Raw genomic sequence first — 22,503 nt, 5'->3', positions numbered from 1 at the left:
AGGATGTGGGACACACACACTTACACACACACACACACACACACAATGGAATGGTATTCAGCCATGAAAAAGAATGAAACCAATATAACACTATATGTCAACCATATTAGAATAAATATTTCAAAAAAGAAAAAATCTTAGAAAAAATATAAGAGTAAACTTTATTATCTTGAATCAGGCAATGGTTTCTTAGACTGTTGACAAGTATCAAAATAAAAAGTAGACAATTTGGACTTTATCAAAATTAACAATTTTTGTGCTGTCGATGATACAGTCAAGAAAATGAAAACAGAACCCTCAGAATGAGAGGAAAATTTTGCAAATAATGAATTGATAAGTGACTTTTATAAAGTTTTTATTTAGATTCCAGTTAGTTATTGTACATGTGAAACTATTTCCAGGTGTACAAAAGAGTTATTCAACACTCCCATACAACACTGGTGCCCATCACAAATGCACTCCTTAATCCTTTTCACGTATTTAACCCATGCCCCATCTACCTCCCCTCTGGTACCCATTAGTTTGTTCTTTGTAGTTAAGTGTTTGTTTCTTGGTTTGGCTCTCTCTCTTATTTTTCCCCTTCTGCTAATTTGTTTTGTTTCTTAAATTCCACACATGAGTTAAATCATATGGTATTTGTTTTTTGCTGACTGACTTATTTCACTTAGCATGATACCCTCTAGTTCCATCTGTGTCATTGCAAATGGCGAGAGTTCATTCTTTTTCATGATTTAGAAATACTCCAGTGTATGTGTGTGTTGTGGGTAAATACCACAATTTCTTTGTCCATTTGTCAGCCAATGGACACTTGAGTTGTTTCCATTATTTGGCTATTGTTGATAATGCTGTTATAAACATTGGAGTGCATGTATCCTGATAAAATATTTGTATCCAGAATACATAAAGAACGTTTACAACTCAATAATAAAAAAATAAAGATCGCAATTGAAAAGTGGGAAAATGATCTGAATATACATTTCTCCAGAAAAATTATAGACAAATGCATAATAAGCAAATACGCTCAACATCATTAGTCATTAGGAAAATGCATAGCAAAAGTATAAGAGACGCCATTTCATACCCACTGGGATAAACACAATAAATGGAGACATTAACAAAAGTGTCCAAGGATATGGAGAAATTTCAACCCTTATACACTGTTGGTGGGATTGTGAAATGGTAACATTACTTTGAAAAGCAGTTTGACCATTCCTCAAATTGTTTTTTTTTTTTTTTTTATGATAGTCATACAGAGAGAAAGAGAGAGGCAGAGACACAGGCAGAGGGAGAAGCAGGCTCCATGCACCGGGAGCCTGATGTGGGATTCGATCCCGGGTCTCCAGGATCGCGCACTGGGCCAAAGGCAGGCGCCAAACCACTGCGCCACCCAGGGATCCCTTCCTCAAATTGTTAAACATAGAGTTACAACATTACCTACCCATCAGTTCTACTTGTAGGCATGTGCCAAAGAGGTATAAAAACATATGTCTACACAAAATCTTGTACAAAAACAGTATTAGCAGAATGATTCATAATAGCTAAAAAGAAGAAATAAAGCCAAAGTCTATTAATTGATGTATGGATAAATAAAACATTGTATACTCATACAATGAAATATTAATTGGAATAATAGTGTGAAGTGCTCATTCAGATTAGCTCCTTTGCCCTTTCAATTTGACTTCATCTCTCCTCCTTTTTTGAACATTTAGTTTTAGGCTTTATCAGAGTATCCTTTCGATTTTCCCATCCCAGCCCAATAATCACCTGTTTCTTCAAGAAGCCCTTGCTCTTTATTAGAGAATGATATTTAGAAACCAACATTTGAATGCTAGATGTGATTGTTGCTACTGAATGTACTGAATGTCATCCATGTAATTGCATGAATCAATAGTTTATTCCTTTTAATTGCTGAGTAGTTTTCCAATTTGTAGATGTGCCACAGTTAATCAACTTACTTATTGAAAGACACCTAAGTTATATCCATTTTTGTTCAGTTACTTCAATTGCTTTTATTGGTTTGTTTTTTCATGTTAAGTTTTGAGAATTCTTGATATATTCTAGGTAAGTCCTTTGCCAGAAGTGATTTGCAAATATTTTCTCTGAGTCTGTGCCTTGTCTTTCCTTTCTCTTAACAGTGTCCTTTGTGGTACAAGTGGTTTTCAAATTATAACAAGATCCAATTAATTATTTTTTAAAATGGATTTTACTTTTGATATCAAATCTAAAAACTCTTTGCTTAACTCAAGACCACACAGATATTTTGTTTTCTTCTACAAGTTTCATGGTTTTTACATTTAAGATTATGGTATGTTTTGAGTCAATTTTTAACAGATTTATTGAGGTGTAATTGATATACAAAGAACTGTATTACATTACATTAAATATTAATGTTTGTAATTTGATGAGTTTGGAATATTCAAGCACCTATGATACCATCACCACAGTCAGGGCAATAGATATATCAAATACCTCCCATGGTTTCCTTGTGTTATGTGCGTGCATGCATGCGTGCATGTGTGTGTGTGTGTGTGTGTGTGTGTGTGTGTAAGAATACTTAACATGAAGGAAGCCTGGGTGGCTCAGTTGGCTAAGTGTCTGCCTTCGGCTCAGGTCATGATCCTGGAGTCCTGGGATCCAGCCCCACATCAGGCTCTCTGCTTGGCAGGGAGTCTGCTTCTCTCTCTGCCCCTCTCCCTCACTTGTGCTCTCTCTCTCACTTGCTCTCTCTTTCTCTAAAAAAAAGGATACTTAACATAAGATCTGCCCTCTTAACAGATTTAGAAGTGCACAATACTGTATCACTAATTATAGGCACTGTGTTGTATAGCAGACCTCTATAACTTATTCATCTGGGATGACTGAATCTTACTGAATTTCTTCTCTCCATTTTTCTTATCCCTTAGACATAGAAACCACTACTGCATCCTCTTCTTCTATTAGTTTGATTATTTTAGATAAGTCATATAAGTGGAATCATGCAATATTTGTTCTTCTGTAACTGGCTTTTTAGCTTAGCATAATGTCTTCAAGGCTCATGCATGTTGTAGCATGTGACAGGATCTCCTTCCTTTTTAAGACAAAATAAAATTCCATTGTATGTGTATACCACATCTTCTTTATCCATTCATCTGTCAATTAATCTGCTCAGTTAGTTTTTTGTAAAGGTATGAACTTTACAACAGAAATTTTTGCCCATTAATATCCAATTGTTCCAGGACCAATTTTTGAAAAGGCTATACCTTATCCTTTGAATTCACTTTTTTCAAAAATGTACTTATTTTTGGGCTCTCAGTTCTGTTCTATTGAGCTATGTGTCTATACTTTCAGCCTCAACACCACAGTATCTTGATTATTGTAGCATTACAGTAAGTTTTGAAATCAGATGGTGTGGGTCCTCCAACTTTGTCTTTTTTCAAAATTGTTTTGGCTATTGTGGTTCCTTTCATTTTCCATGTAAATTCTAGAATAAAGTCATTATTATGTACAAAAAAGCCTTTTGGGATTTTTAAAAAATATTTTATTTATTCATGAGAGACACACACAGAGAGAGGCAGAGACACAGGCAGAGGGAGAAGCAGGCTCCATGCAGGGAGCCCGATGCAGGACTCGAACCTAGGACTCCAGGATTACGCCTTGGGCCAAAGGCAGATGCTTAACCACTGAGACACCCAGGCGTCCCCTTCTGGGATTTTGATTGGGATTTTATTGAACTTAAAGGTCAAATTGGGAAGAAGTGACATCTTAACAATATTGAATCTTCAATCTATGAATACGGTATAGGTCTCCATTTATTTAGGTGATCTTTGATTTCTTTCAGCAGTGTATTTTTTTTGTTATCAGCATACAGAAACTTCACATATTTTATTAGATGTATATCTGTTTCATTTTTTGCACTATCATAAGTGGTATTTTTAAAACTTTGAAACCCATTTGTGCATTTCTTGTCTATAGAAATGTAATGGCATTTTCTATTCTGACTTACTATCTTATGACCTTGCTAAAATTTATATACTAGGCATAGGATCCTTTTTTTGGTAGTTTCTTTGGTATTTTCTTCCTTTAAATAATTATGTCATCTGAAAGTATAGATAGTTTTATTTCTTCTCTTTCAATCTCTATGCATTTTATTCTTGTTTTCCCTTATTACATTGATTGGGACTTCCAGTATTTTGTTGAATAGGCATTATAAGAGAGTATTTCCTTGCTTTGTTCTGCATCTCTCAGAGAAAGTATTCCATATCTTATCATTAAGTATATAAACTAAACTTTTACTGTATCTCCTTTATCATGTTAATGAAGTTTCCTTCTAGTCCTAGCATCCTGGAAGTTTTTGAAATATGATGAATAGATGCTTAATTTTCTTAAATGCTTTCTCTGCATCTATTTAAATGATCATGTGCTTTTTCTTATATTATTAATATGGTGAATTACATAAATTTATTTTCAAATGTTGGACCAGCCTTTCATTACTAGGATGAACCACTCCCACCTTGGTCATGATATATTATTCATTTTATACATTCCTATATTTGATTTGCTAATATTTTATTGGGTATTTTTGCATCTATGTTTATGAGAAATATTGGTTTCTAGTTTCTTTTTTGTAATATCTTTGATTTGGTATTAGAGTATTGCTTGCCTCATAAAATAAGTTGAGAACTATTTCTTCTATTTATAAAGAACATTATATGACTGATAACCTTAAATTTATTGAGGTTTGTTTTTTGACACAAAATATGATCAATAATGGTGAACATCCATGTGCATGAGAAAAGAAATTATCTTCTGCTTTTGTTAGGTGGAGTAGTTTTCTCAATTACACAAAAACTCATATTTGTAATAGTAAACATACAAATTCATAATTTAAATAAAAGTTCAGTGCAATGGAATATACTTTTAAAATTAATTTTCTCTTTTTAATTATGTAATTTTATATTTTTACAATTTTTTAGTGTTTTTGTATTTATTGATTTTTTAAAATTCAACCTGCCAACATAAAGTATAAGCTAAAGGGTAGGTAGGTAGGGGATGGGGTAACTGGGTGACAGGCATTAAGGAGGGCACATGATAAAGGTGGAGTGTTTTATAAATGTGAACCAAGTATGGTTCAGGTCTTCTTTTTAAAATATTTTATTTATTTATTTGAGAGAGAACACAAGTGTCTAGGGAGGGGCAGAGGGAGAGGAAGTTCTCTCAGAGGTTCCCAGCTGAGCAGAGAGCCCTGTGTGGGGCTAGATCCCAGGCTGGATCCCAGGACCCTGGGACCTAGCCTGAGTGAAGGCAGACACTTAACTAACTGAGCCACCCAGGTGCCCCAGGTCTTCTATATCTTTACTGATTTTCTGTTTACTGTTTACCAGCTACTACAAAAGAAATGAAGTCTCCAACTATAACTGTAGATTTATATACTTTTTCAGTTACAGTAATTTGTGATTTTGCCTCATGGATTCTGAAGCTCTGTTGTAGAGAGCATAAACACTTAAGATTTTGTCTTTTGGAAAATTTGTCCCTTTATCATGTGTAATATACCTCTATATCCCTGTTAATACTCTTTTTCTGAAGACATTTTTGTCTGATAATGTAACCACTCTGGTTCTGGTTAATGTTTGCATTATATATCTTTCTCCATCCTTTTACTTATGTGTATGTCTTTATAATTAAAATAGTTTTCTTGTAAACAGCATATAGTTGGGTCTTGATTTTTTTTCATCCAATATGATACTCTCTGCCTTTAAACTAGTATGTTTAGACTTTTCACACTTAATGGTTACTGTGATTATTTATATGGCTGAATTAAAATATGCCACCTTGATAGCTGTTTTCTATCTGCTCTATGTCATCTCTGTTTCTTTATTCCTCCTTTTCCATTTTATCTTCTTTCAGTTGAACATTTTAAACTTCTAGTTATCTCCTCCTGATGCACTATTTATACTCCATTTAAATAAAGTTTTACAAGTTATTCAGAGTATGATATTCATATTTTAATCAGAATCTACTAGCAAAAGCTATTTTCCTGCTTCACAAGGAATATAAGACTTTTACAATAATATGTACCCAATTAATTCCTACCATCTTTTGTGCTTTAGTTGGCATAATTTCACTTTTATATATGCTATGAAAATATAATAAATTTTCACTATTTCCCTAGACAGTGAGTTATGGTTTAGACCAATAAACATAAGAAAAAATCATTTAATTTTACTTTCATTTATTTCATTTTCAGCATTCTTTATTTCCTTGTGTAGTCAATCCCACATTAATCTTATATAATATTTCTGCATCAAAAACTCCCTTTTGTCTCGCATAGTGAGCCTTCTGACAATGTATTTTCTCAGCTTTGGATTGTCTGATACAATATTTTACCTTAATTTTTAAAAGAATTTTTTGGGGGCAAAGAATGCTAGGTTGGAAGTTTCTTCTTTCTACACATTAAAATGATCACTTTATTGTCTCCTGACTTGCATGGTTTCTAATAAGTGGTCTGTTGTTATTCTTTTTCCTCTGCCTTTGAAGTTTCCTTTTTCCCTCTGCCTTTAAGATTTTCTATTTGTGGGACACCTGGGTGGCTCAGTGGTTGAGAGTTTGCCTTTGGCTCAGGGCATGATCCTGGGGTTTGGGATTGGGTCCCACATGGGGCTCCTTGTGGGGAGCCTGCTTTCCCCTCTGCCTGTGTCTCCGCTTCTCTCCCTGTGTGTGCCTCTCATGAATAAATAAATAAAATCTTTTAAAAATACATTTTCTATTTGTTTTATGTTTCCAGTTTTTTGAATATCATATGTTTAGATTTTCATTTCTGTTTGGATTGCTCTGAGTTTTTGGAACTGTGGTTTGGTGTCCATCATTAATTTTCAAAAGTTTACATTCATTATTACTTTAAACAATTTCTGTGCATCACTCTGTCTCTTCTCTTTCTGAGACTCTAATTAAATTTATGTCACCTGAAGTTTACTGCTGTTATTTTCTCTTCTTCTTTCTCCCTTTCTTTCCTGGACAAAATGAAAAGACAGAGAAATTTACTCCAAAAGAAAAAAACAGGAGGTTGTACTCACTGCCAAGAATTTAATCAATATTGACATAAGCACAGTGTCTGAACTAGAATTTGAAACAATGATTATAAAGATACTATCTGGGCTTTAAAAAGCATAGAAGACACTAGAAAATCCCTTACTGTAGATATCAAAGAACTAAAATATAGTCAAGCCAAAATTTAAAATGCTACTACTAAGATGCATTCCCAAGTGGAGGGTATAGAAATGAGGATGAATGAATCAGAAGAATCAATAATATAGAAGATAAAATGATGGCAAATAAGGAAGCTGAAAAGAAGAAAGTATTAGATGATAAAAGGAGACTTACAGACTCAGCAATTACATAAAGTGAAATAATATCTGTATATTAGGGGCCCCTGAAGATGAGGAGTGGGAGAAAGGGGCAGAAGGTTTATTTCAACAAATTATACCTGAGAACTTCCCTAACCTGGGGAAGGAAACAGGCATTCATGTCCAAGAGGCACAGAGAACTCCCCTCAAAATCAACAAAAATAAGTCAACGACTTGCCATATTATAGTGAAGCTAGCAAATTTTAAAAATAAGGAGAAAATCCTGAAAATATCTAGTGACAAGAGGTCCTTAACTTACAAGGGTAGACACACAATGCTGCCAGTAGATCTGTCCACAGAGACCTGGAAGGCCAGAAAGGACTGGCATTATATATTTAATGGAATAAAATGTGAAAAATATGCAGCCAAGAATACTTCATCCAGCAAGACTGCCATTCAGAAAAAAAAGGAGAGAGAGTTTCCAGGACAAAAAAAGCAACACTAAAAGAATTTCTGAACACTAAACCAGCCCTGAAGGAAATAATAAAGAGGATCCACTGAGTGGAGAGAGCCCAAAAGTAACAAAGACCAGAAAGGAAAAGAGACATACAGAAACAGCAACTTTACAGGTAATACAGTGCCACTAAATTCATATCTTTCAATTATTAGTCTGAATTTAAATTGACTATGTGCTCCAATCCAAAAGACATAGGCTATCAGAATGGATTTAAAAAAAAAAACATTGATACACTGCTTACAAGAGACTCATTTTATTTTTTTAAGATTTTATTTATTTATTCATGAGAGACAGAGAGACAGAGAGGCAGAGACATAAGCAGAGGGAGAAGCAAGCTCCCCACAAGGAGCCCGATGTGGGACTTGACCCCGGACTATAGAATCATGCCCTGAGCCAAAGGCAGACGCTCAACCACTGAGCCACCCAGGCATCCCAGGAGACTCATTTTAGACTCCAGGACACTTCCAGATTGAAAGTGAGGGGTGGACAACCATTTATCATGCTAATGGACATCAAAAGAGAGCTGGAGTAGCCATCCTTATATCAGGCAAACTAGATTTTAAACCAAAGACTGTAATAAGAGATGAGAAAGAAGAGTATATCATAATAAATTGTCTATACAACAAGAAGATCTAACAAATGTAAACATTTATGTCCCTAAGATGGGACCAGCCAAATATATAAACCAATTAATAATGATATTAAAGAAACTCATTGACAATACGACAATAAGAACAGGAGACTTTAACACTCCACTCACTGCAGTGGACAGATCATCTAAGCAAACGATCAACAAGGAAACAAGGGCTTTGAATGACACACTGGACCAGATAGACTTCACAGATAAATATTCAGAGCATTTCATCCTAAAAGAGCAGAATACACATTCTTCTCGAGTAGACATGGAACATTCTCCAGAATAGATCACATACGGGGTCACAAATCAGGTCTCAACTGGTACAAAAACATTGTACCAACATTGGGCTGAGATAATACCATGCATATTGTCAGACCACAACGTTCTAAAACTATAGTCACAAGAAAAATTTGGAAAGACCACAAATACATGGAGAATAAAAAGTATCCTACTAAAGAATGAATGGATCAACCAGAAAATTAAAGAATTTTTAAAACACATGGAAGCAAATGAAAATGAAAACACAAAAGTTCAAAACCTTTGGGAGGCAGCAACAGTGGTCATAAGAGGAAAGTATATAGGAATACAGGCCTTCTTCAAAAAACAAGAAAGGTCTCAAATACACAACCTAACGTTTACATCTAAAGGATCTGGAAAAAATAGCACATAAAATCTAAATCCAACAGAAGAAGAGAAATAATAAAGATTAGAGAAGAACTCAATCATATAGAAATTTTAAAAAAACAGTAATACAGATCAATGAAACTAGGAGCTGGTTCCTTGAAAGAATTAATAAGATTGATAAACCCCTAGCCAGAGTTATTGAATGGAAGAGAGAAAAGACACAAATTAATAAAATCATGAATGAAAGAGGAGAGATCACAACCAACACTGAAGAAATACAAACAATTATAAGAACATATTATGAGTAACTATATGCTGACAAATTAGGCCATCTGGAAGAAATGGATACATTCCTAGAAGCATATAAACTACCAAAACTAAAACAAGAAGAAAGAGAAAACCTGAAGAGACCCATAACCAGCCAGGATATTGAATCAGTAATCAAAAATCTTCCAACAAACAAGACTCTGGGGCTGGATGGCCTCCCAGCAGATGTCTACTAAGCATTTAAAGAATTAATACTTAATCTTCTGAGACAGTTTCAAAAAAGAGAAATGAAAGTAAAGCTTCCAAACTCTTTCTATAAGGCAAGCATTACCTTGATCCAAAAATCAAAGACCCAACCATATAGGAGAATTACAGACCAATATCCCTGATGAACATGGATGCCAAAGTGCTCACCAAGATACTAGCTAATAGGATCCAACAGTGCATTAAAAGGATAATTCACCACGACCAAGTGGGATTTATTCCTGGGCTGCAACAGTGGTTCAACATCCTCAAATCAATCAGTGATACACCATGTTAGTAAAAGAAAGCAAGAACCATATGATTCTCTAAGTAGATGCAGAAAAAGCAGTCGAGAAAATACAGTACCCTTTCTTTATTAAAAAAAAAAAACTCTCTGTAGTGTAGGGATAGAGGGAACATACCTCAATATCATAAAAGCCATCTACAAAAAGCCTACAGTGAATATCGTTCTCAACGGGGAAAAACTGAGAGCTTTTTTCCCTAAGGTCAAGGTACACGACAGGGATGCCCACTCTCGCCACTCTTGTTCAACATAGTGCTGGAAGTTCTAGCCTCGGGAGACAACAAAAAGAAATAAAAGGTATCTGAATCAGCAAAGAAGAAGCCAAATTCTCACTCTTCACAGATGACATGATACTCTATGTAGGAAACCCAAATGACTGCACCCAAAAATTGTTTGAACTGATACTGGAATTCAGCAAGGTCACAGGATATAAAATCAATGCACAGAAATCAGTTGCATTTCTAAACACTAACAATAAAGCAGAAGAAAGAGAAATTAAGGAACCAATCCCATTTACAATTGCACCAAAACCCATAAGATACCTAGGAGTAAACCTAACCAAAAAGGCAGAGGATCTGTACTCAGAAAACTATAGGACACTCATGAAAGAAATTGAGGAAGACACAGAGAAATGGAAAAACATCCCATGCTCATGTATTGAAAGAACAAATATTGTTAAAATGTCTAGGATACCTAGAACAATGTATACATTCAATGCAATCTCCATCAAAATACCATCAACTTTTTTCACAAAGCTGGAACAAACAATCCTAAAATTTGTATGGAACCAGAAAAGACTCTGAATAGCCAAAGGAATGTTGAAAAAGAAAACCAAAGCTGGGCGCATCACAATTCCTGACCTCAATCTATATTACAAACTTGTAATCACCAAGGCAATATGGTTCTGGCACAAAAACAGACACGTAGATCAATGGAACAGAATAGAGAACCCGGAAATGGACATGCAATTCTACGGCCAACTAATCTTTGACAAAGCAGGAAAGAACCTCCAATGGAAAAATGACAGTCTGTTCAACAAATGGTGTTGGGAAAATTAGCCACATGTAGAAGTATGAAATTGGACCATTCTCTTAAACCAGACACAAAGATAAACTTAAGATAGATGAAAAACCTAAATGTGATACTGGAATCCATTAAAATCCTAGAGAAGAACACAAACAGTTATTTCTGAGATCAGCCACAGCAACTTCTTACTAGACATGACTCCAAAGGCAAGAGAATCAAAAGCTAAAATGAACTACTGGGACTTCATCAAGATAAAAAGCTTCTGCGCAGCAAAGGAAACAGTCAACAAAACCAAAAGGCAACCATCAGAATGGAAGAAGAGGGATCCCTGGGTGGCTCAGTGGTTTAGCGCCTGCCTTCAGCCCAGGGCGTGATACTGGAGTCCCGGGATTGAGTCCCACATCAGGCTCCCTGCAGGGAGCCTGCTTCTCCCTCTGCCTGTGTCTCTACCTCTCTATCTGTGTGTCTCTCACGAATAAATAAATAAAATAAAATAAAAATAATGGGAGAAGATATTTGCCAACGTCTTAGCACATAAAGGGCCAGTACCCAACATCTATAAAGAACGTACCAAACTCAAATTTATCAAACTTCTTTTGGCCAAACAGCCAAAGAACAAATAATCCAATTGAGAAATGGGCAGAAGACATGAACAGACATTTCTCCAGAGAAGACCTACACATGGCCAACAGGCATATGAAAGAATGCTCCACATCACTCGGCATCAGGGAACTACAAATCAAACCACAATGAGAGACCATGTCACACCTGTCAGAATGGCTAAAATTAACAATTCAAGAAACAACATATGTTGCCGAGGATGCAGAGAAAGGGGAACCCTCTTACGCCATGGGTGGGAAGGCAGGCTGCTACAGCACTCTGGAGAACAGTGTAGAGGGTCTTCAATAAGTTAAAAATAGAGAACCTTATGACCTAGAAATTGTACCACTAGGTATTTGTCCAAAGGATACAAACACACTGATTCAAATGGGCACATGCACCCCAATGTTTATAGCAGCAATGTCTGCAATAGCCTAATATGGAAAGAGCTTAGATGTCCATCAAGTGGTGAATGGATAAGGAAGATGTGGTATATTTATACAATAGAATATTACTGAGCTATCAAAAGGAACAAAATCTTGCCATTTGCAACCACATGGATGCAACTAGAGTGTATAATGCTAAGCAAAATAAGTTAGGAAAAGACAAATATATGATTTTACTCACGTGTAATTTAAGAAACAAAACAGATTAACATAGGGGAAATGAAGGAAAAATAAAATAAGATGAAATAGATAGGGAGGCAAACCATAAGACACTCAACTCCAGGAAACAAATTGAGGGTGCTGGAGGGGAGGTCAGTGAATAGATGGGATCATTGAGTAATGGGCATTAAGGAGGGAACTTGATGTAATGAGCATTGGGTGTTATATACAACTTATGAGTCATGAAATTCTATCTCTGAAACTAAGAATATATTATATGTTAACTAAATTGAATTTAAATAAAGATTTAAAAATTTTAAAAATAATATAAAAAATTAAAATAAAACAAGTGATGTCAGAACATTTGATATTGTCCTACAGTTTTGGGATGTATTTCAGTTTCTCTTTTCTGTGTTTCAGTTAAATCTATCTTCAAGTCCACTGACTTTTTTCATTGAGGTATAACTGACATATAACATTATATTAGTTTCAAGTATTCAAGATAATTTCGTATTTGCATATATTGTAAAATGATCATGATAAGTCTGGTTACCATCAATCATCATACGTTTACTAATTTTTTGTGTGATAAGAATTTTTAAGATCTACTCTCTTCGGAATTTTCCAATACGAAATATAGTATTATTAACTAGAGTCACCATGCTGTACATTACATCACCATGATTTATTTTATAACTATAAATGTATACCTTTTGACCCTCTTCACCCATTTTTCCTACAATCACACTCCATTCTGTCAACCACCCACTGATTTTTGTTTTCCTCAGAGCTGTCAATTCTGACGATCCCCTTAAAGCATTATTCATTTATGTTATTTTATTTTTCACTACTAATATTTTCATTTTATTTTTTGGATTCCCTACACAATCTTGTTGTAGGTGCATAGAGCATTACATTTCTTCCCTTCTAATCTGTTTGCCTTATATTTCTTTTTCTTGCTTCATTTCACTGATTAGGACTTTCAGTACAATGTTGATTAAGAATAGTGTAAGTGTATATCCTTGATTTCTTTTCAATCTTAATGGGACCAAGCAGTCTTTCATTATTATCATGAAGCTATAGCTTATTATCACTAGCTATAGTCCTTTTTGGACATTGTTTAACGTGTTAAATTTTGACTGTTTAACGTGTTAAAATATTCGCTGGCTATGGAAAGCTCTGGACCATTAGTTTTCACATGTAATAGTCAACTAAATGCTGATAGCCATAGTATATTAATTATCACTATCTAATCATATTGTCTGTTATGCAAAGGAGAAAAGGGGTCACAGATATTTAGAGTGGATAGTTAGAATGAGATAAGCAGTAGATTACTTCTTTGCTTCTCTTCATCTATTACCCTTTTATTCTGGTAACAGTTCTTTGAATTCCCTTTTGGAAATTAACCTCATATTCTTAACCATCCTGATCATAGTAATTAATTTAGGAATTGGCACATAATTCATTCATAACCCATGAGATGTAAAAAATATTTTCCTGGTTAAAAAGAATATCTCCTCGGAATTGGTAGTATAATAGGAGTTTTGGAGCAATAGTAGATATCTTGCCACCATATGAGGGCCAGCTTAAGGATAAAGTCCACAGTAAGGTAGAAAGAACTGAGAGATACAGAGAAATGGAGTGTGGGAAACACTGTTTATGGGCTGACCTAACATTCACTCCCAGTTGCATTTTTTTTCCCTTGTGGTTTGCCATTCTAAAGATTAGAAAATCTGAATATTCACTTTACCATTCTACCTTGTAAATGGATATGTGCACATAACAGTTTTGTCAATTAGATATAAGTGAAATTTTGCTAATATTATTCCAGAACATTTTTGCTTTTTTGATAAAGGAAATATATATGGGTGGCACTGCTCATCCATCTCTTCTCTTTTGCATTGAATTTAAATTTTATTTCTGGAGATGCAACACTATCATGCACCCATGTAGTGACAAGCATGAGGGAAATTCAAGGAAAAAATGTAAAAATAGTGATATTGTTAGGCTGTTAATCAAATTTGCAGCAACCTATTTACAGACTTCTTTAAATGTGAGAAAGATACATAATTCTTTGAATAAGCCTCTGAGGGACATTCCTTTTTTAGGATTTTATTTATTTATGAGAGAGAGAGAGAGAGAGAGAAATGCAGAGACCCAGGCAGAGGGAGAAGCAGGCTCCATGCAGGGAGCCCAACGTGGGACTTGATCCTGGGTCTCCAGGATCACACCCTGGGCTGAAGGTGGCGCTAAACCACTGAGCCACCCAGGCTGCCCTCTGTAGGACATTCTTTATCAATACATAAGCCATTCAATTTTCTGGTTTTGCTTAAGAAAGCGTACATTAGGTTTTCTTATATTTAAAACCAAATTTTTCTAATGGATACAGATAGTATTATAATGGAATTTATCAAGTAATTAGGTATACCTAAATTCAGCCTCATCTCATCCACTCCTTCTGCACATGGAAGAACTATAATTCAAACCCATGCTTATATTTCCTTATCTGCAAAGAGGGTATAATAATAGTACGTATTTCACACGGTTGTTGTGAAGATTAAATGGGATGCTACACGCAAAGTATTTAGAACAGTGCCTGGTGTACATTTTAAGTACATATTAAGTTTTAGCTTGTACTACTCTGATTCTCGAGAGCTCTCCAAAAGGCCCTTAATTACAGATTTAATCTTGACATTTTAAAAGGAATAACTACAGAAGCCCGGTTCTCTTTTTATATTATTATTGATATATAGTTGACATACAGTGTTACATTAGTTTTAAGTGTACAACATTGTGATTTGGCAATTCTATACATTACTCAATGCTCACCATGGTAAGTGTAGTCACCATGTCACCAAACAACATTATTATGATATTAACCATATTCCTTATGCTGTGCTTTTTATCTCTGTGACATATTTATCTTATAACTGGAAGTTGATACCTCTTAGCCCTTTTCATCTATTTTGTCCTTCCCCCACCTGCTCCCCTCTGGCAACCACCAGTTTTTTCTCTGTTTTTATGAGTCAGTTTCTGCGTTTTTTTAGTTAATCCATTTGTTTTGTTTTTTAGATTTCACATACAAGTGAAATCATATGGAATTTACCTTATTCTATCTGACTTATTTCACTTAACATGCCCTCTAGGTCCATCCATGTTGTCATAAATGGCAAGATCTCATTCTTTTTATGGCCAGAGATCAGGGAAGATTGGTAGAAGGATCCTGAGCTCACCTTGTCCCATGGATACACTGAAGCAACTACATGTATTGTAACTAACTCTGAAAACAACCTGACAACTGGCAGGAAAGCTCTTCCACACCTAGTCATAGAGAGAATACTACATTGAAAAGTGTGGAGGAAAAGAAAAAAAGAAAAGTGTGGAGGGTTAGAGACATGGTTAGGAAAATAACCTTCAGCATGACTAACCACAGATATCAAAGCATGAAGGAGCAAGGGAAACAGACTCCACCCTGTGCACCCCCAGCCCTGGAGACCTGCACTGAGAAGATGAGCACCTATAATGGCTAATCTAGAAAACCAGCAAGATTTAACTGAGAACTTTAAAAATCAATAGGGCTTAACTCTAGGGGAGCTGCTGGGCTGTAAGAAGCTGAGTCTTCACCTTTAAAGAGCCAGTATGCTAAATAACTTGGACCAAAACACAGCACAGAAGCAACGGAACCTGGGGTATATATGAAAGAGAATTATTGATTAATTTCAGGACATGTGCCAGAGGGGCAGAGATCTGCAGGCAAGTTCTCTGGGAACAGAAGTTCCAGTTTTCTTAAGGATAAGGGTCACAATCATCAACCCAGAATTTTCCAGTATTTATGTCTTTGGGGAGAGTTATACCTTTTACCTAAACCAGGAATTCAGTTGGATTGTCCATACTGCATTTGGACATTATGGGATAAAGCACAAAATAAAAGTTATGGTTCTGCTGGTAGTGGCTATGTTTACTTAGTATCTTAAACCTTATTTCATGACCAAGTTACTCTCAAAGTCAATAAATGTGGGTCTAGACACAGGGATCCTGAAACTATTATTTGCTCAATTACATTAAGCTTTGATTTGATTGAACAATATTAATTACAACAACAGAATAGATTGTAAGAATAGAACTATGAAAAAATGAAAAAAAAAGAATAGAACTATGAGACTGATTCCAAGGCATCACTTCTGGGGAGAAAATTGTTCATATTTAGCAGATTGCTCACTATATTCTTGGAGTCAATGTGAATGTATTTTAACAATCTTAGAACTCGATGAATATACTGGTTAATGGTTAGACTCAGTTATCAATCTCTTATGGGTATAAATAAGAATTTCAAAATATCAAATTAACTCTTAAGTAATTCAGAATGTTCTGCCTCAGATATGACAGTATAAACCCCTTATAGACCATTTTTCCCACAAAAAACAACTATTAACTTTAGACAAAAAAGGGGGGGAAAACCTTGAGTATTCGGAAGTATGAACAAAATAAGGCATATAAAGTAGAGTAGTCAAAACTTAGAAAAACAACTGGCAATGAAGTGTGTTTCCTATTTTAGTGTCTGAGAAAACAAAACATCAACATTTTTCAGGTAACTCTATAGAACCCAGTGCCTCTACAAAATAATGTCCATGATACTCAGGGTACGATCTAAAATTAATGCATACACACACACACACACACACACACACACACAAAACAGAGAGGAAATGTGACCAATTCCCAAGGGAGAATACAATTAGCAGAGGCCAACTCTGAGATGAGCTAGATGTCAGAATTATCATACATGGGCTTTAAAACAGCTATTACAACTATTCAGTGAGATGAAAGAATATGCACTAGAAATTAGTGAAAATTCAGGAAACCTCAGCAGAGAAACAAAAAGTATAAAAAAAGAACCAAAAGGAAATTTTAGAAATAAAAATACAATAGCTGAAACTAAAACTTTATTAGATGAGCTTAAGAAAAAAGTGGTGGTGAGAGAGGAAGAAAAGGTGAGCTTAAATATAGATTTATAGAAATTGTACAATCTGGAATAGAGAACAGCTTGAAAAGATGAACAGATTCTCAGAGATTTGTGGGACAGCATAAAGAGGTTTGGCTTATGTCAAAATGGAACCCAAGAAGAAATGGAAAAAGAAAATGGATCAGAAAAAGAAGTGAAAAAATAATGGCTGAAAGCTTCTCAAATTCAATGAAAGACATAAATTTTTAAACCCAGAGAATTCCAAACAAAATACATTCAAAGGAAATCAATCCTAGGTACATAATAACGGAACTACTGAGAAGAAAGAAAGAAGGAAAGAAAGAAAGAAAGAAAGAAAGAAAGAAAGAAAGAAAGAAAAGAAGAAGAAAGAAAGAAGGAAAGAAAGAAAGAAAGAAAAGAAGAAAGAAAGAAAGAAAGAAGAAAGAAAGAAAGAAAGAAAGAAAGAAAGAAAGAAAAGAAGAAAGAAAGAAGAAAGGAAGGAAGGAAGGAAGGAAGGAAGGAAGGAAGGAAGGAAGGAAGGAAGGAAGGAAGGAAGAAAAAGAAAGGAGAAAGAGGGATGCCTGGGTGGGTCAGTGGTTGAGCATTGTCTGCCTTTGGCTCAGGTCGTGATCCCAGGGTCCTGGGATCGAGTCCCACATCAGGCTCCCTGCACGGATCCTGCTTCTCCCTCTGCCTGTGTCTCTGCCTCTCTCTGTGTGTCTCTCATGAATAAATAAATAAAATCTTTTTAAAAATTAAAAAAAGACTCTTAAAAGCATAAAGAGAAACATGACGCATTAATTACATAGAGACAAACAATGATTTGGATGACTGCAAACTTCTCATCAAAAACTATAGACACCAGAAGATAGTTTCATATCTTTAATGTGTGGAAAGAAAAAATGTCGATCCAGTATTTTATAACTAATGAAAATATTCTTCAATAATGGAGATGAAATAGACATTTTTAGAAAATGGAAGGAAAACTAAGAAAACTCATGCCCCACAGACCTTCATTACAAGAAATGCTAAAAGTTCTTAAACCTGAAGGGAAACGTGTATCTTCAGGAACAAAAACAAGAGCATCAGAAGTGGCAAATAGGTGGGTAAATATAAATGATGATTTCCCTTCATAATTTCTTTAAAATACATATGCCTAAAATCTACACTATTATGTAGTATTGAAACGAACACTACACCATATGTTAGTATTGTAGTCTAGTATCGAAACCAATACTACATTATATGTTAATAAACAGAATTTAAATAAGAATTTGAAAAAATAAAATACATATGCCTATTTAAAACAAAAATTATGGGCCACCAGGATGGTGCAGTCAGTTAAGCATCTGATTCTTGGTTTTGGCTCAGGTTGTGATCTCAGGGTCATGAGACCAAGCCCTACATCAGGTTCTATGCTCAGCACAGAGTCTGCTTAGAATTTCTCTCTCCCTCTCCCTCTGCCCTTCCTCCCCACTTTCTCTCTCTTGCTCTCTCTAAAATAAGTAAATAAAATAAGTAAATACATTTTTATAAACTGAATAAATAAAACAAAATTGTAACATTTTCTTTTTTGAAAAGTAGATTTTTATTCAGCCATTTTCATTGCTATCAATCATAGTGATATATTTATTAAATGTTTTAGTTGATAAAATAATAATATATATGACCTTAATATAATTAAATTCATATCCCCTAAAAAAGGAATTTACTAAAACCTTATTTGACAGTAATGACAAAAACATCATCGTCCCATTTAAGGAGACATGTACATAGCCAAATGATATATTTCAAATAGTACAATTTGGACTTTTCCCTAGTCTCAAAATTTACAGCAAGCCCAAAAAATATGACTAAAAATATTTATTATATTTTTTCTTTTTCAAGTTTTTATTTAAATTATAGTTAGTTATTATGTAGTGTAATATTGGTTTCAGGAGTAGAATTTAGTGATCCATCACTGACGTATAACGCCTACTGCTCATCACAACAGATACCCTTAATACCCATCACCCATTTTCTTGAAAGTTCTTTAATGCATGTAGTTTCAATACATATGAGAACTATAACATAAAGAGATGTAAAGTTATCATATATTTCCACAGTGTCTACATTTTCTAAATAGTAGTATGATATTAACTGTAAGTGGACTATGAAAAATTGATAATGTATCTTTTAATCCCTAGAGAAGTCATTAAAATGAAAAGCACACATACACACAGACAACATATTATCTAAAAAGACCATAAATAAAATTCGATACTTAAAATATTGCAAAAATCTAAAAGAAGACAGGAAACAGGAACAATAAAATAGAGGGGACAAAGTTAAAATATTACAATGGTAAACAAACTCAATCATACTAATGGTCTAAACACTCCAATTAAAATTCAGAAATTATCAGTATGTATAAGAAATATTATAATATCCTACTTCAAAACAGCACATTTTAAATATAAAGATGCAGGTAAGTTGAAAGTAGTTGGCTGGAAAAAGATATATCATGCAAACAATAAGCATAAGAAGGATTGCATGGCTATGTTGAAATGAGATAAAATAGACTTCAAGATAAAGACTTCTGGGCAGCCCGGGTGGTTCAGCGGTTTGGCGCCGCCTTCAGCCCAGGGCGTGATCCTGGGGACCTGGAATCGAGTCCCACATTGGGCTCCCTGCGTGGAGCCTGCTTCTCCCTCTGCCTGTGTCTCTGCCTCTCTCTCTCTCTCTCTCTCTCTCCCTCCATGTCTCTCATGAATAAATACTTTTTTTTTTAAAAGATAAAGACTTCTGTACAGGGACGCCTAGGTGGCTCAGCGGTTGAGCGTCTGCCTTTGGCTCAGGTCGTGATCCTGGAGTCCTGGGATCCTGCATTGGGCTTCCCGCACGGAGCCTGCTTCTCCCTCTGCCGGTGTCTCTGCCTTTCTCTCTGTGTCTCTCATAAATAAAGAAAAAATCCATAAGAAAAAAAAAAGACTAATGCCAGAGATAAAGAGGGATATTTCACAATGATAAAAGGAACTATTTATCAGGAGGACATAATAATGATATATGTATATTTGCCTCCAAATGCATGAAACAAAAATTGACAGCAATAATGAACAATGTTGCAATTATTGTAGAGGATTTTAACACCCATGCTTCAACAATTGACACAACTATAATTAGAAATCAGTAAAAATATATATAACATAAACAATACTATCAATTATCTTGACTTAAAATTTATAAAACACTCTACCAAACAATTGCATAATATACATCATTCTTTTAAAGTACACATAGTACACTCACAAAGGAGATTGTATTTTAGGCCATAAAAGATGTTTCCATAAATACAAAATGATTGAAATTATACAGAGGAAGTTGTCTGACCATAGTGGAATTAAATGAGAAATAAATAATAATGCACTGATGAAAATTTTAATATCTGAAAATTTTAAATCACACTTCTAAATATAAATCCTGAGTCAAAGAAAAAAAAGGAGATTAGAAAATATTTCTATTTGAATGATAATGAAAATGCAACATATGAAAAATTGTGGAACTAAAATAACAGATGAGAAGGAAAATTAAAGGGCAGCCCGAGTAACTCAGTGGTCTAGCGCCGCCTTCAGCCCAGGGCTTGATCCTGGAGGCCTGGGATTGAGTCCCACATCGGGCTCCCTGCATGGAGCCTGCTTCTCCCTCTGCCTGTGTCTCTGCCTCTCTCTCTCTCTCTCTCTCTCTCTCTCTGTGTGTGTGTATCTCTCATGAATGAATAAATAAAAAATTTTTTTAAAAAAGGAAAATTAAAGACTTAAATTTGAGGGGAAGAGATAAAAGGTCTAAAATCCATGACTGATAAGCTAGAAAAATAAGGAAAAATGCTAAATAAAATAAATCAAAGAAACATAAATAGCATATAATTTCAATTGTATGTGTAATTTAATGAACAAAGGAGAAAAAAAAAGAGGGAGGCAAACCAAGAAATAGAAAGACTCTTAACTATGGAGAACACACTGATGGCCACCAGAGGGGACATGGTGGGGGGAATGGGTGAAACAGGTGATGGGGATTAAGGAGGGCACTTGTTAAATAAATAAATAAATAAATAAATAAATAAATAAATAAATAAATAAGGAGGGCACTTGTCATGAGCACCATGTATGGTACAGAAGTGTTGAATCACTAAACTGTACACCAAAAACTAATTACATTGTATGTCAACTAACTGGATTTTAAATAAGAACTTAAAAAAAAAAAGAACAAAGTAAAACTGAAGTAGAAGAAAAAAATAAAGCTGAGAAAGCAATAAAATAAGAAAGCAAACAAAAGGTAGACAAAAAATGATAAACTCCCAGCTACATAGATCCAGAAAATAAATAAGAGAGAAAACAAGTCAGCCATATCAGAAATGGAAAAGAGCATATCTATTACATATCATATAGATAAAACATAATAAGTATATGTTATAAATAATTTTATCCAAGAATATTTGACAATCTAAATGAAATGGACAAATTGCTGAAAAAAATGCATCCTACAAAAGTGGACAAAAGCTGAAACAGAGAATATGAGTGATTTTATATGCATTAAAGAAGTTAAATTTTTCAATAAAAATTTAAGTAAGTCTTTAATCCATTTTGAATCTATTTTTGTGTATGTGGTAATAAAATGATTATTTCTTTTGCGCGTAGCTGTCCAGTTTTCCCAGCACCATTTATGGTGCTCTCTGAAGAGACTTTATCCCATTGTATATTCTTGCTTCCTTTGCTGCAGATTAATTCAGTGTAAGTGGTAGAAGCGTAGGTTTATTTCTGGGTTCTCTATTCTGTTCCATTAATCTATTTGTCTATTTTTGTGCCAGTACCACACTGTCTGATTACTCCAGCTTTGTAGTATATCTTGAACTCTGGAATTGTGATACCTCCACCTCTGTTTTTCTTTCTTAAGATTACTTGGCTATTTAGGGTCTTTTGTGGTTCCATAAAAAAGAGTATTTGTTCTAGTTCTGTGAAAAATGCTGTTGGTATTTTGATGGAGATTGCATTGAATCTGTAGAATGCTTTGGGTAGTATGGACATTTTAACAATATTAATTCTTTGGCATCTTTCATTTTGTTTTGTTGTCTTCAATGTTTTATAGTTTGCTGAGTACAGATTTTTTTGCCTCCTTGGTTAAAATTATTCCTATGTATTTTGTTATTTTTGGTTATTTTTGGAGTTGTTTTCTTAACTTCTACTTTTAATAGTTTCTAGTGGAGTCTTTAAGGTTTTTTGCATATAATATCATCTCATAAAAATAAAAAAAATCATCTCACCTGCAAATAGTGACACTTTAGTTTCTTCCCTACTGACATAGATTCGTCTTCTTTCTTTCTTTTTTTTTTATCTGATTGCTGTCTAGGACTTCCAGTGCTATA

The 22,503-nt window shown here is 34.6% G+C and overlaps 1 protein-coding gene across 1 annotated transcript in view; it reads right to left on the bottom strand.

Annotated features, from left to right (window-relative positions):
- The window catches only part of SPRY3 (sprouty RTK signaling antagonist 3), a 190,560-nt gene that overhangs the window by 69,688 nt on the left and 98,369 nt on the right, over positions 1 to 22,503 (bottom strand). The gene's annotated exons all lie outside the window — the stretch shown is intronic.

This window comes from Vulpes lagopus, chromosome X (assembly GCF_018345385.1).
Source record: "Vulpes lagopus strain Blue_001 chromosome X, ASM1834538v1, whole genome shotgun sequence".
NCBI lineage: Eukaryota > Metazoa > Chordata > Mammalia > Carnivora > Canidae > Vulpes > Vulpes lagopus.
Note: the sequence above shows the minus strand (reverse complement) of the source record. Positions and strands in the feature narration are given on the sequence as shown.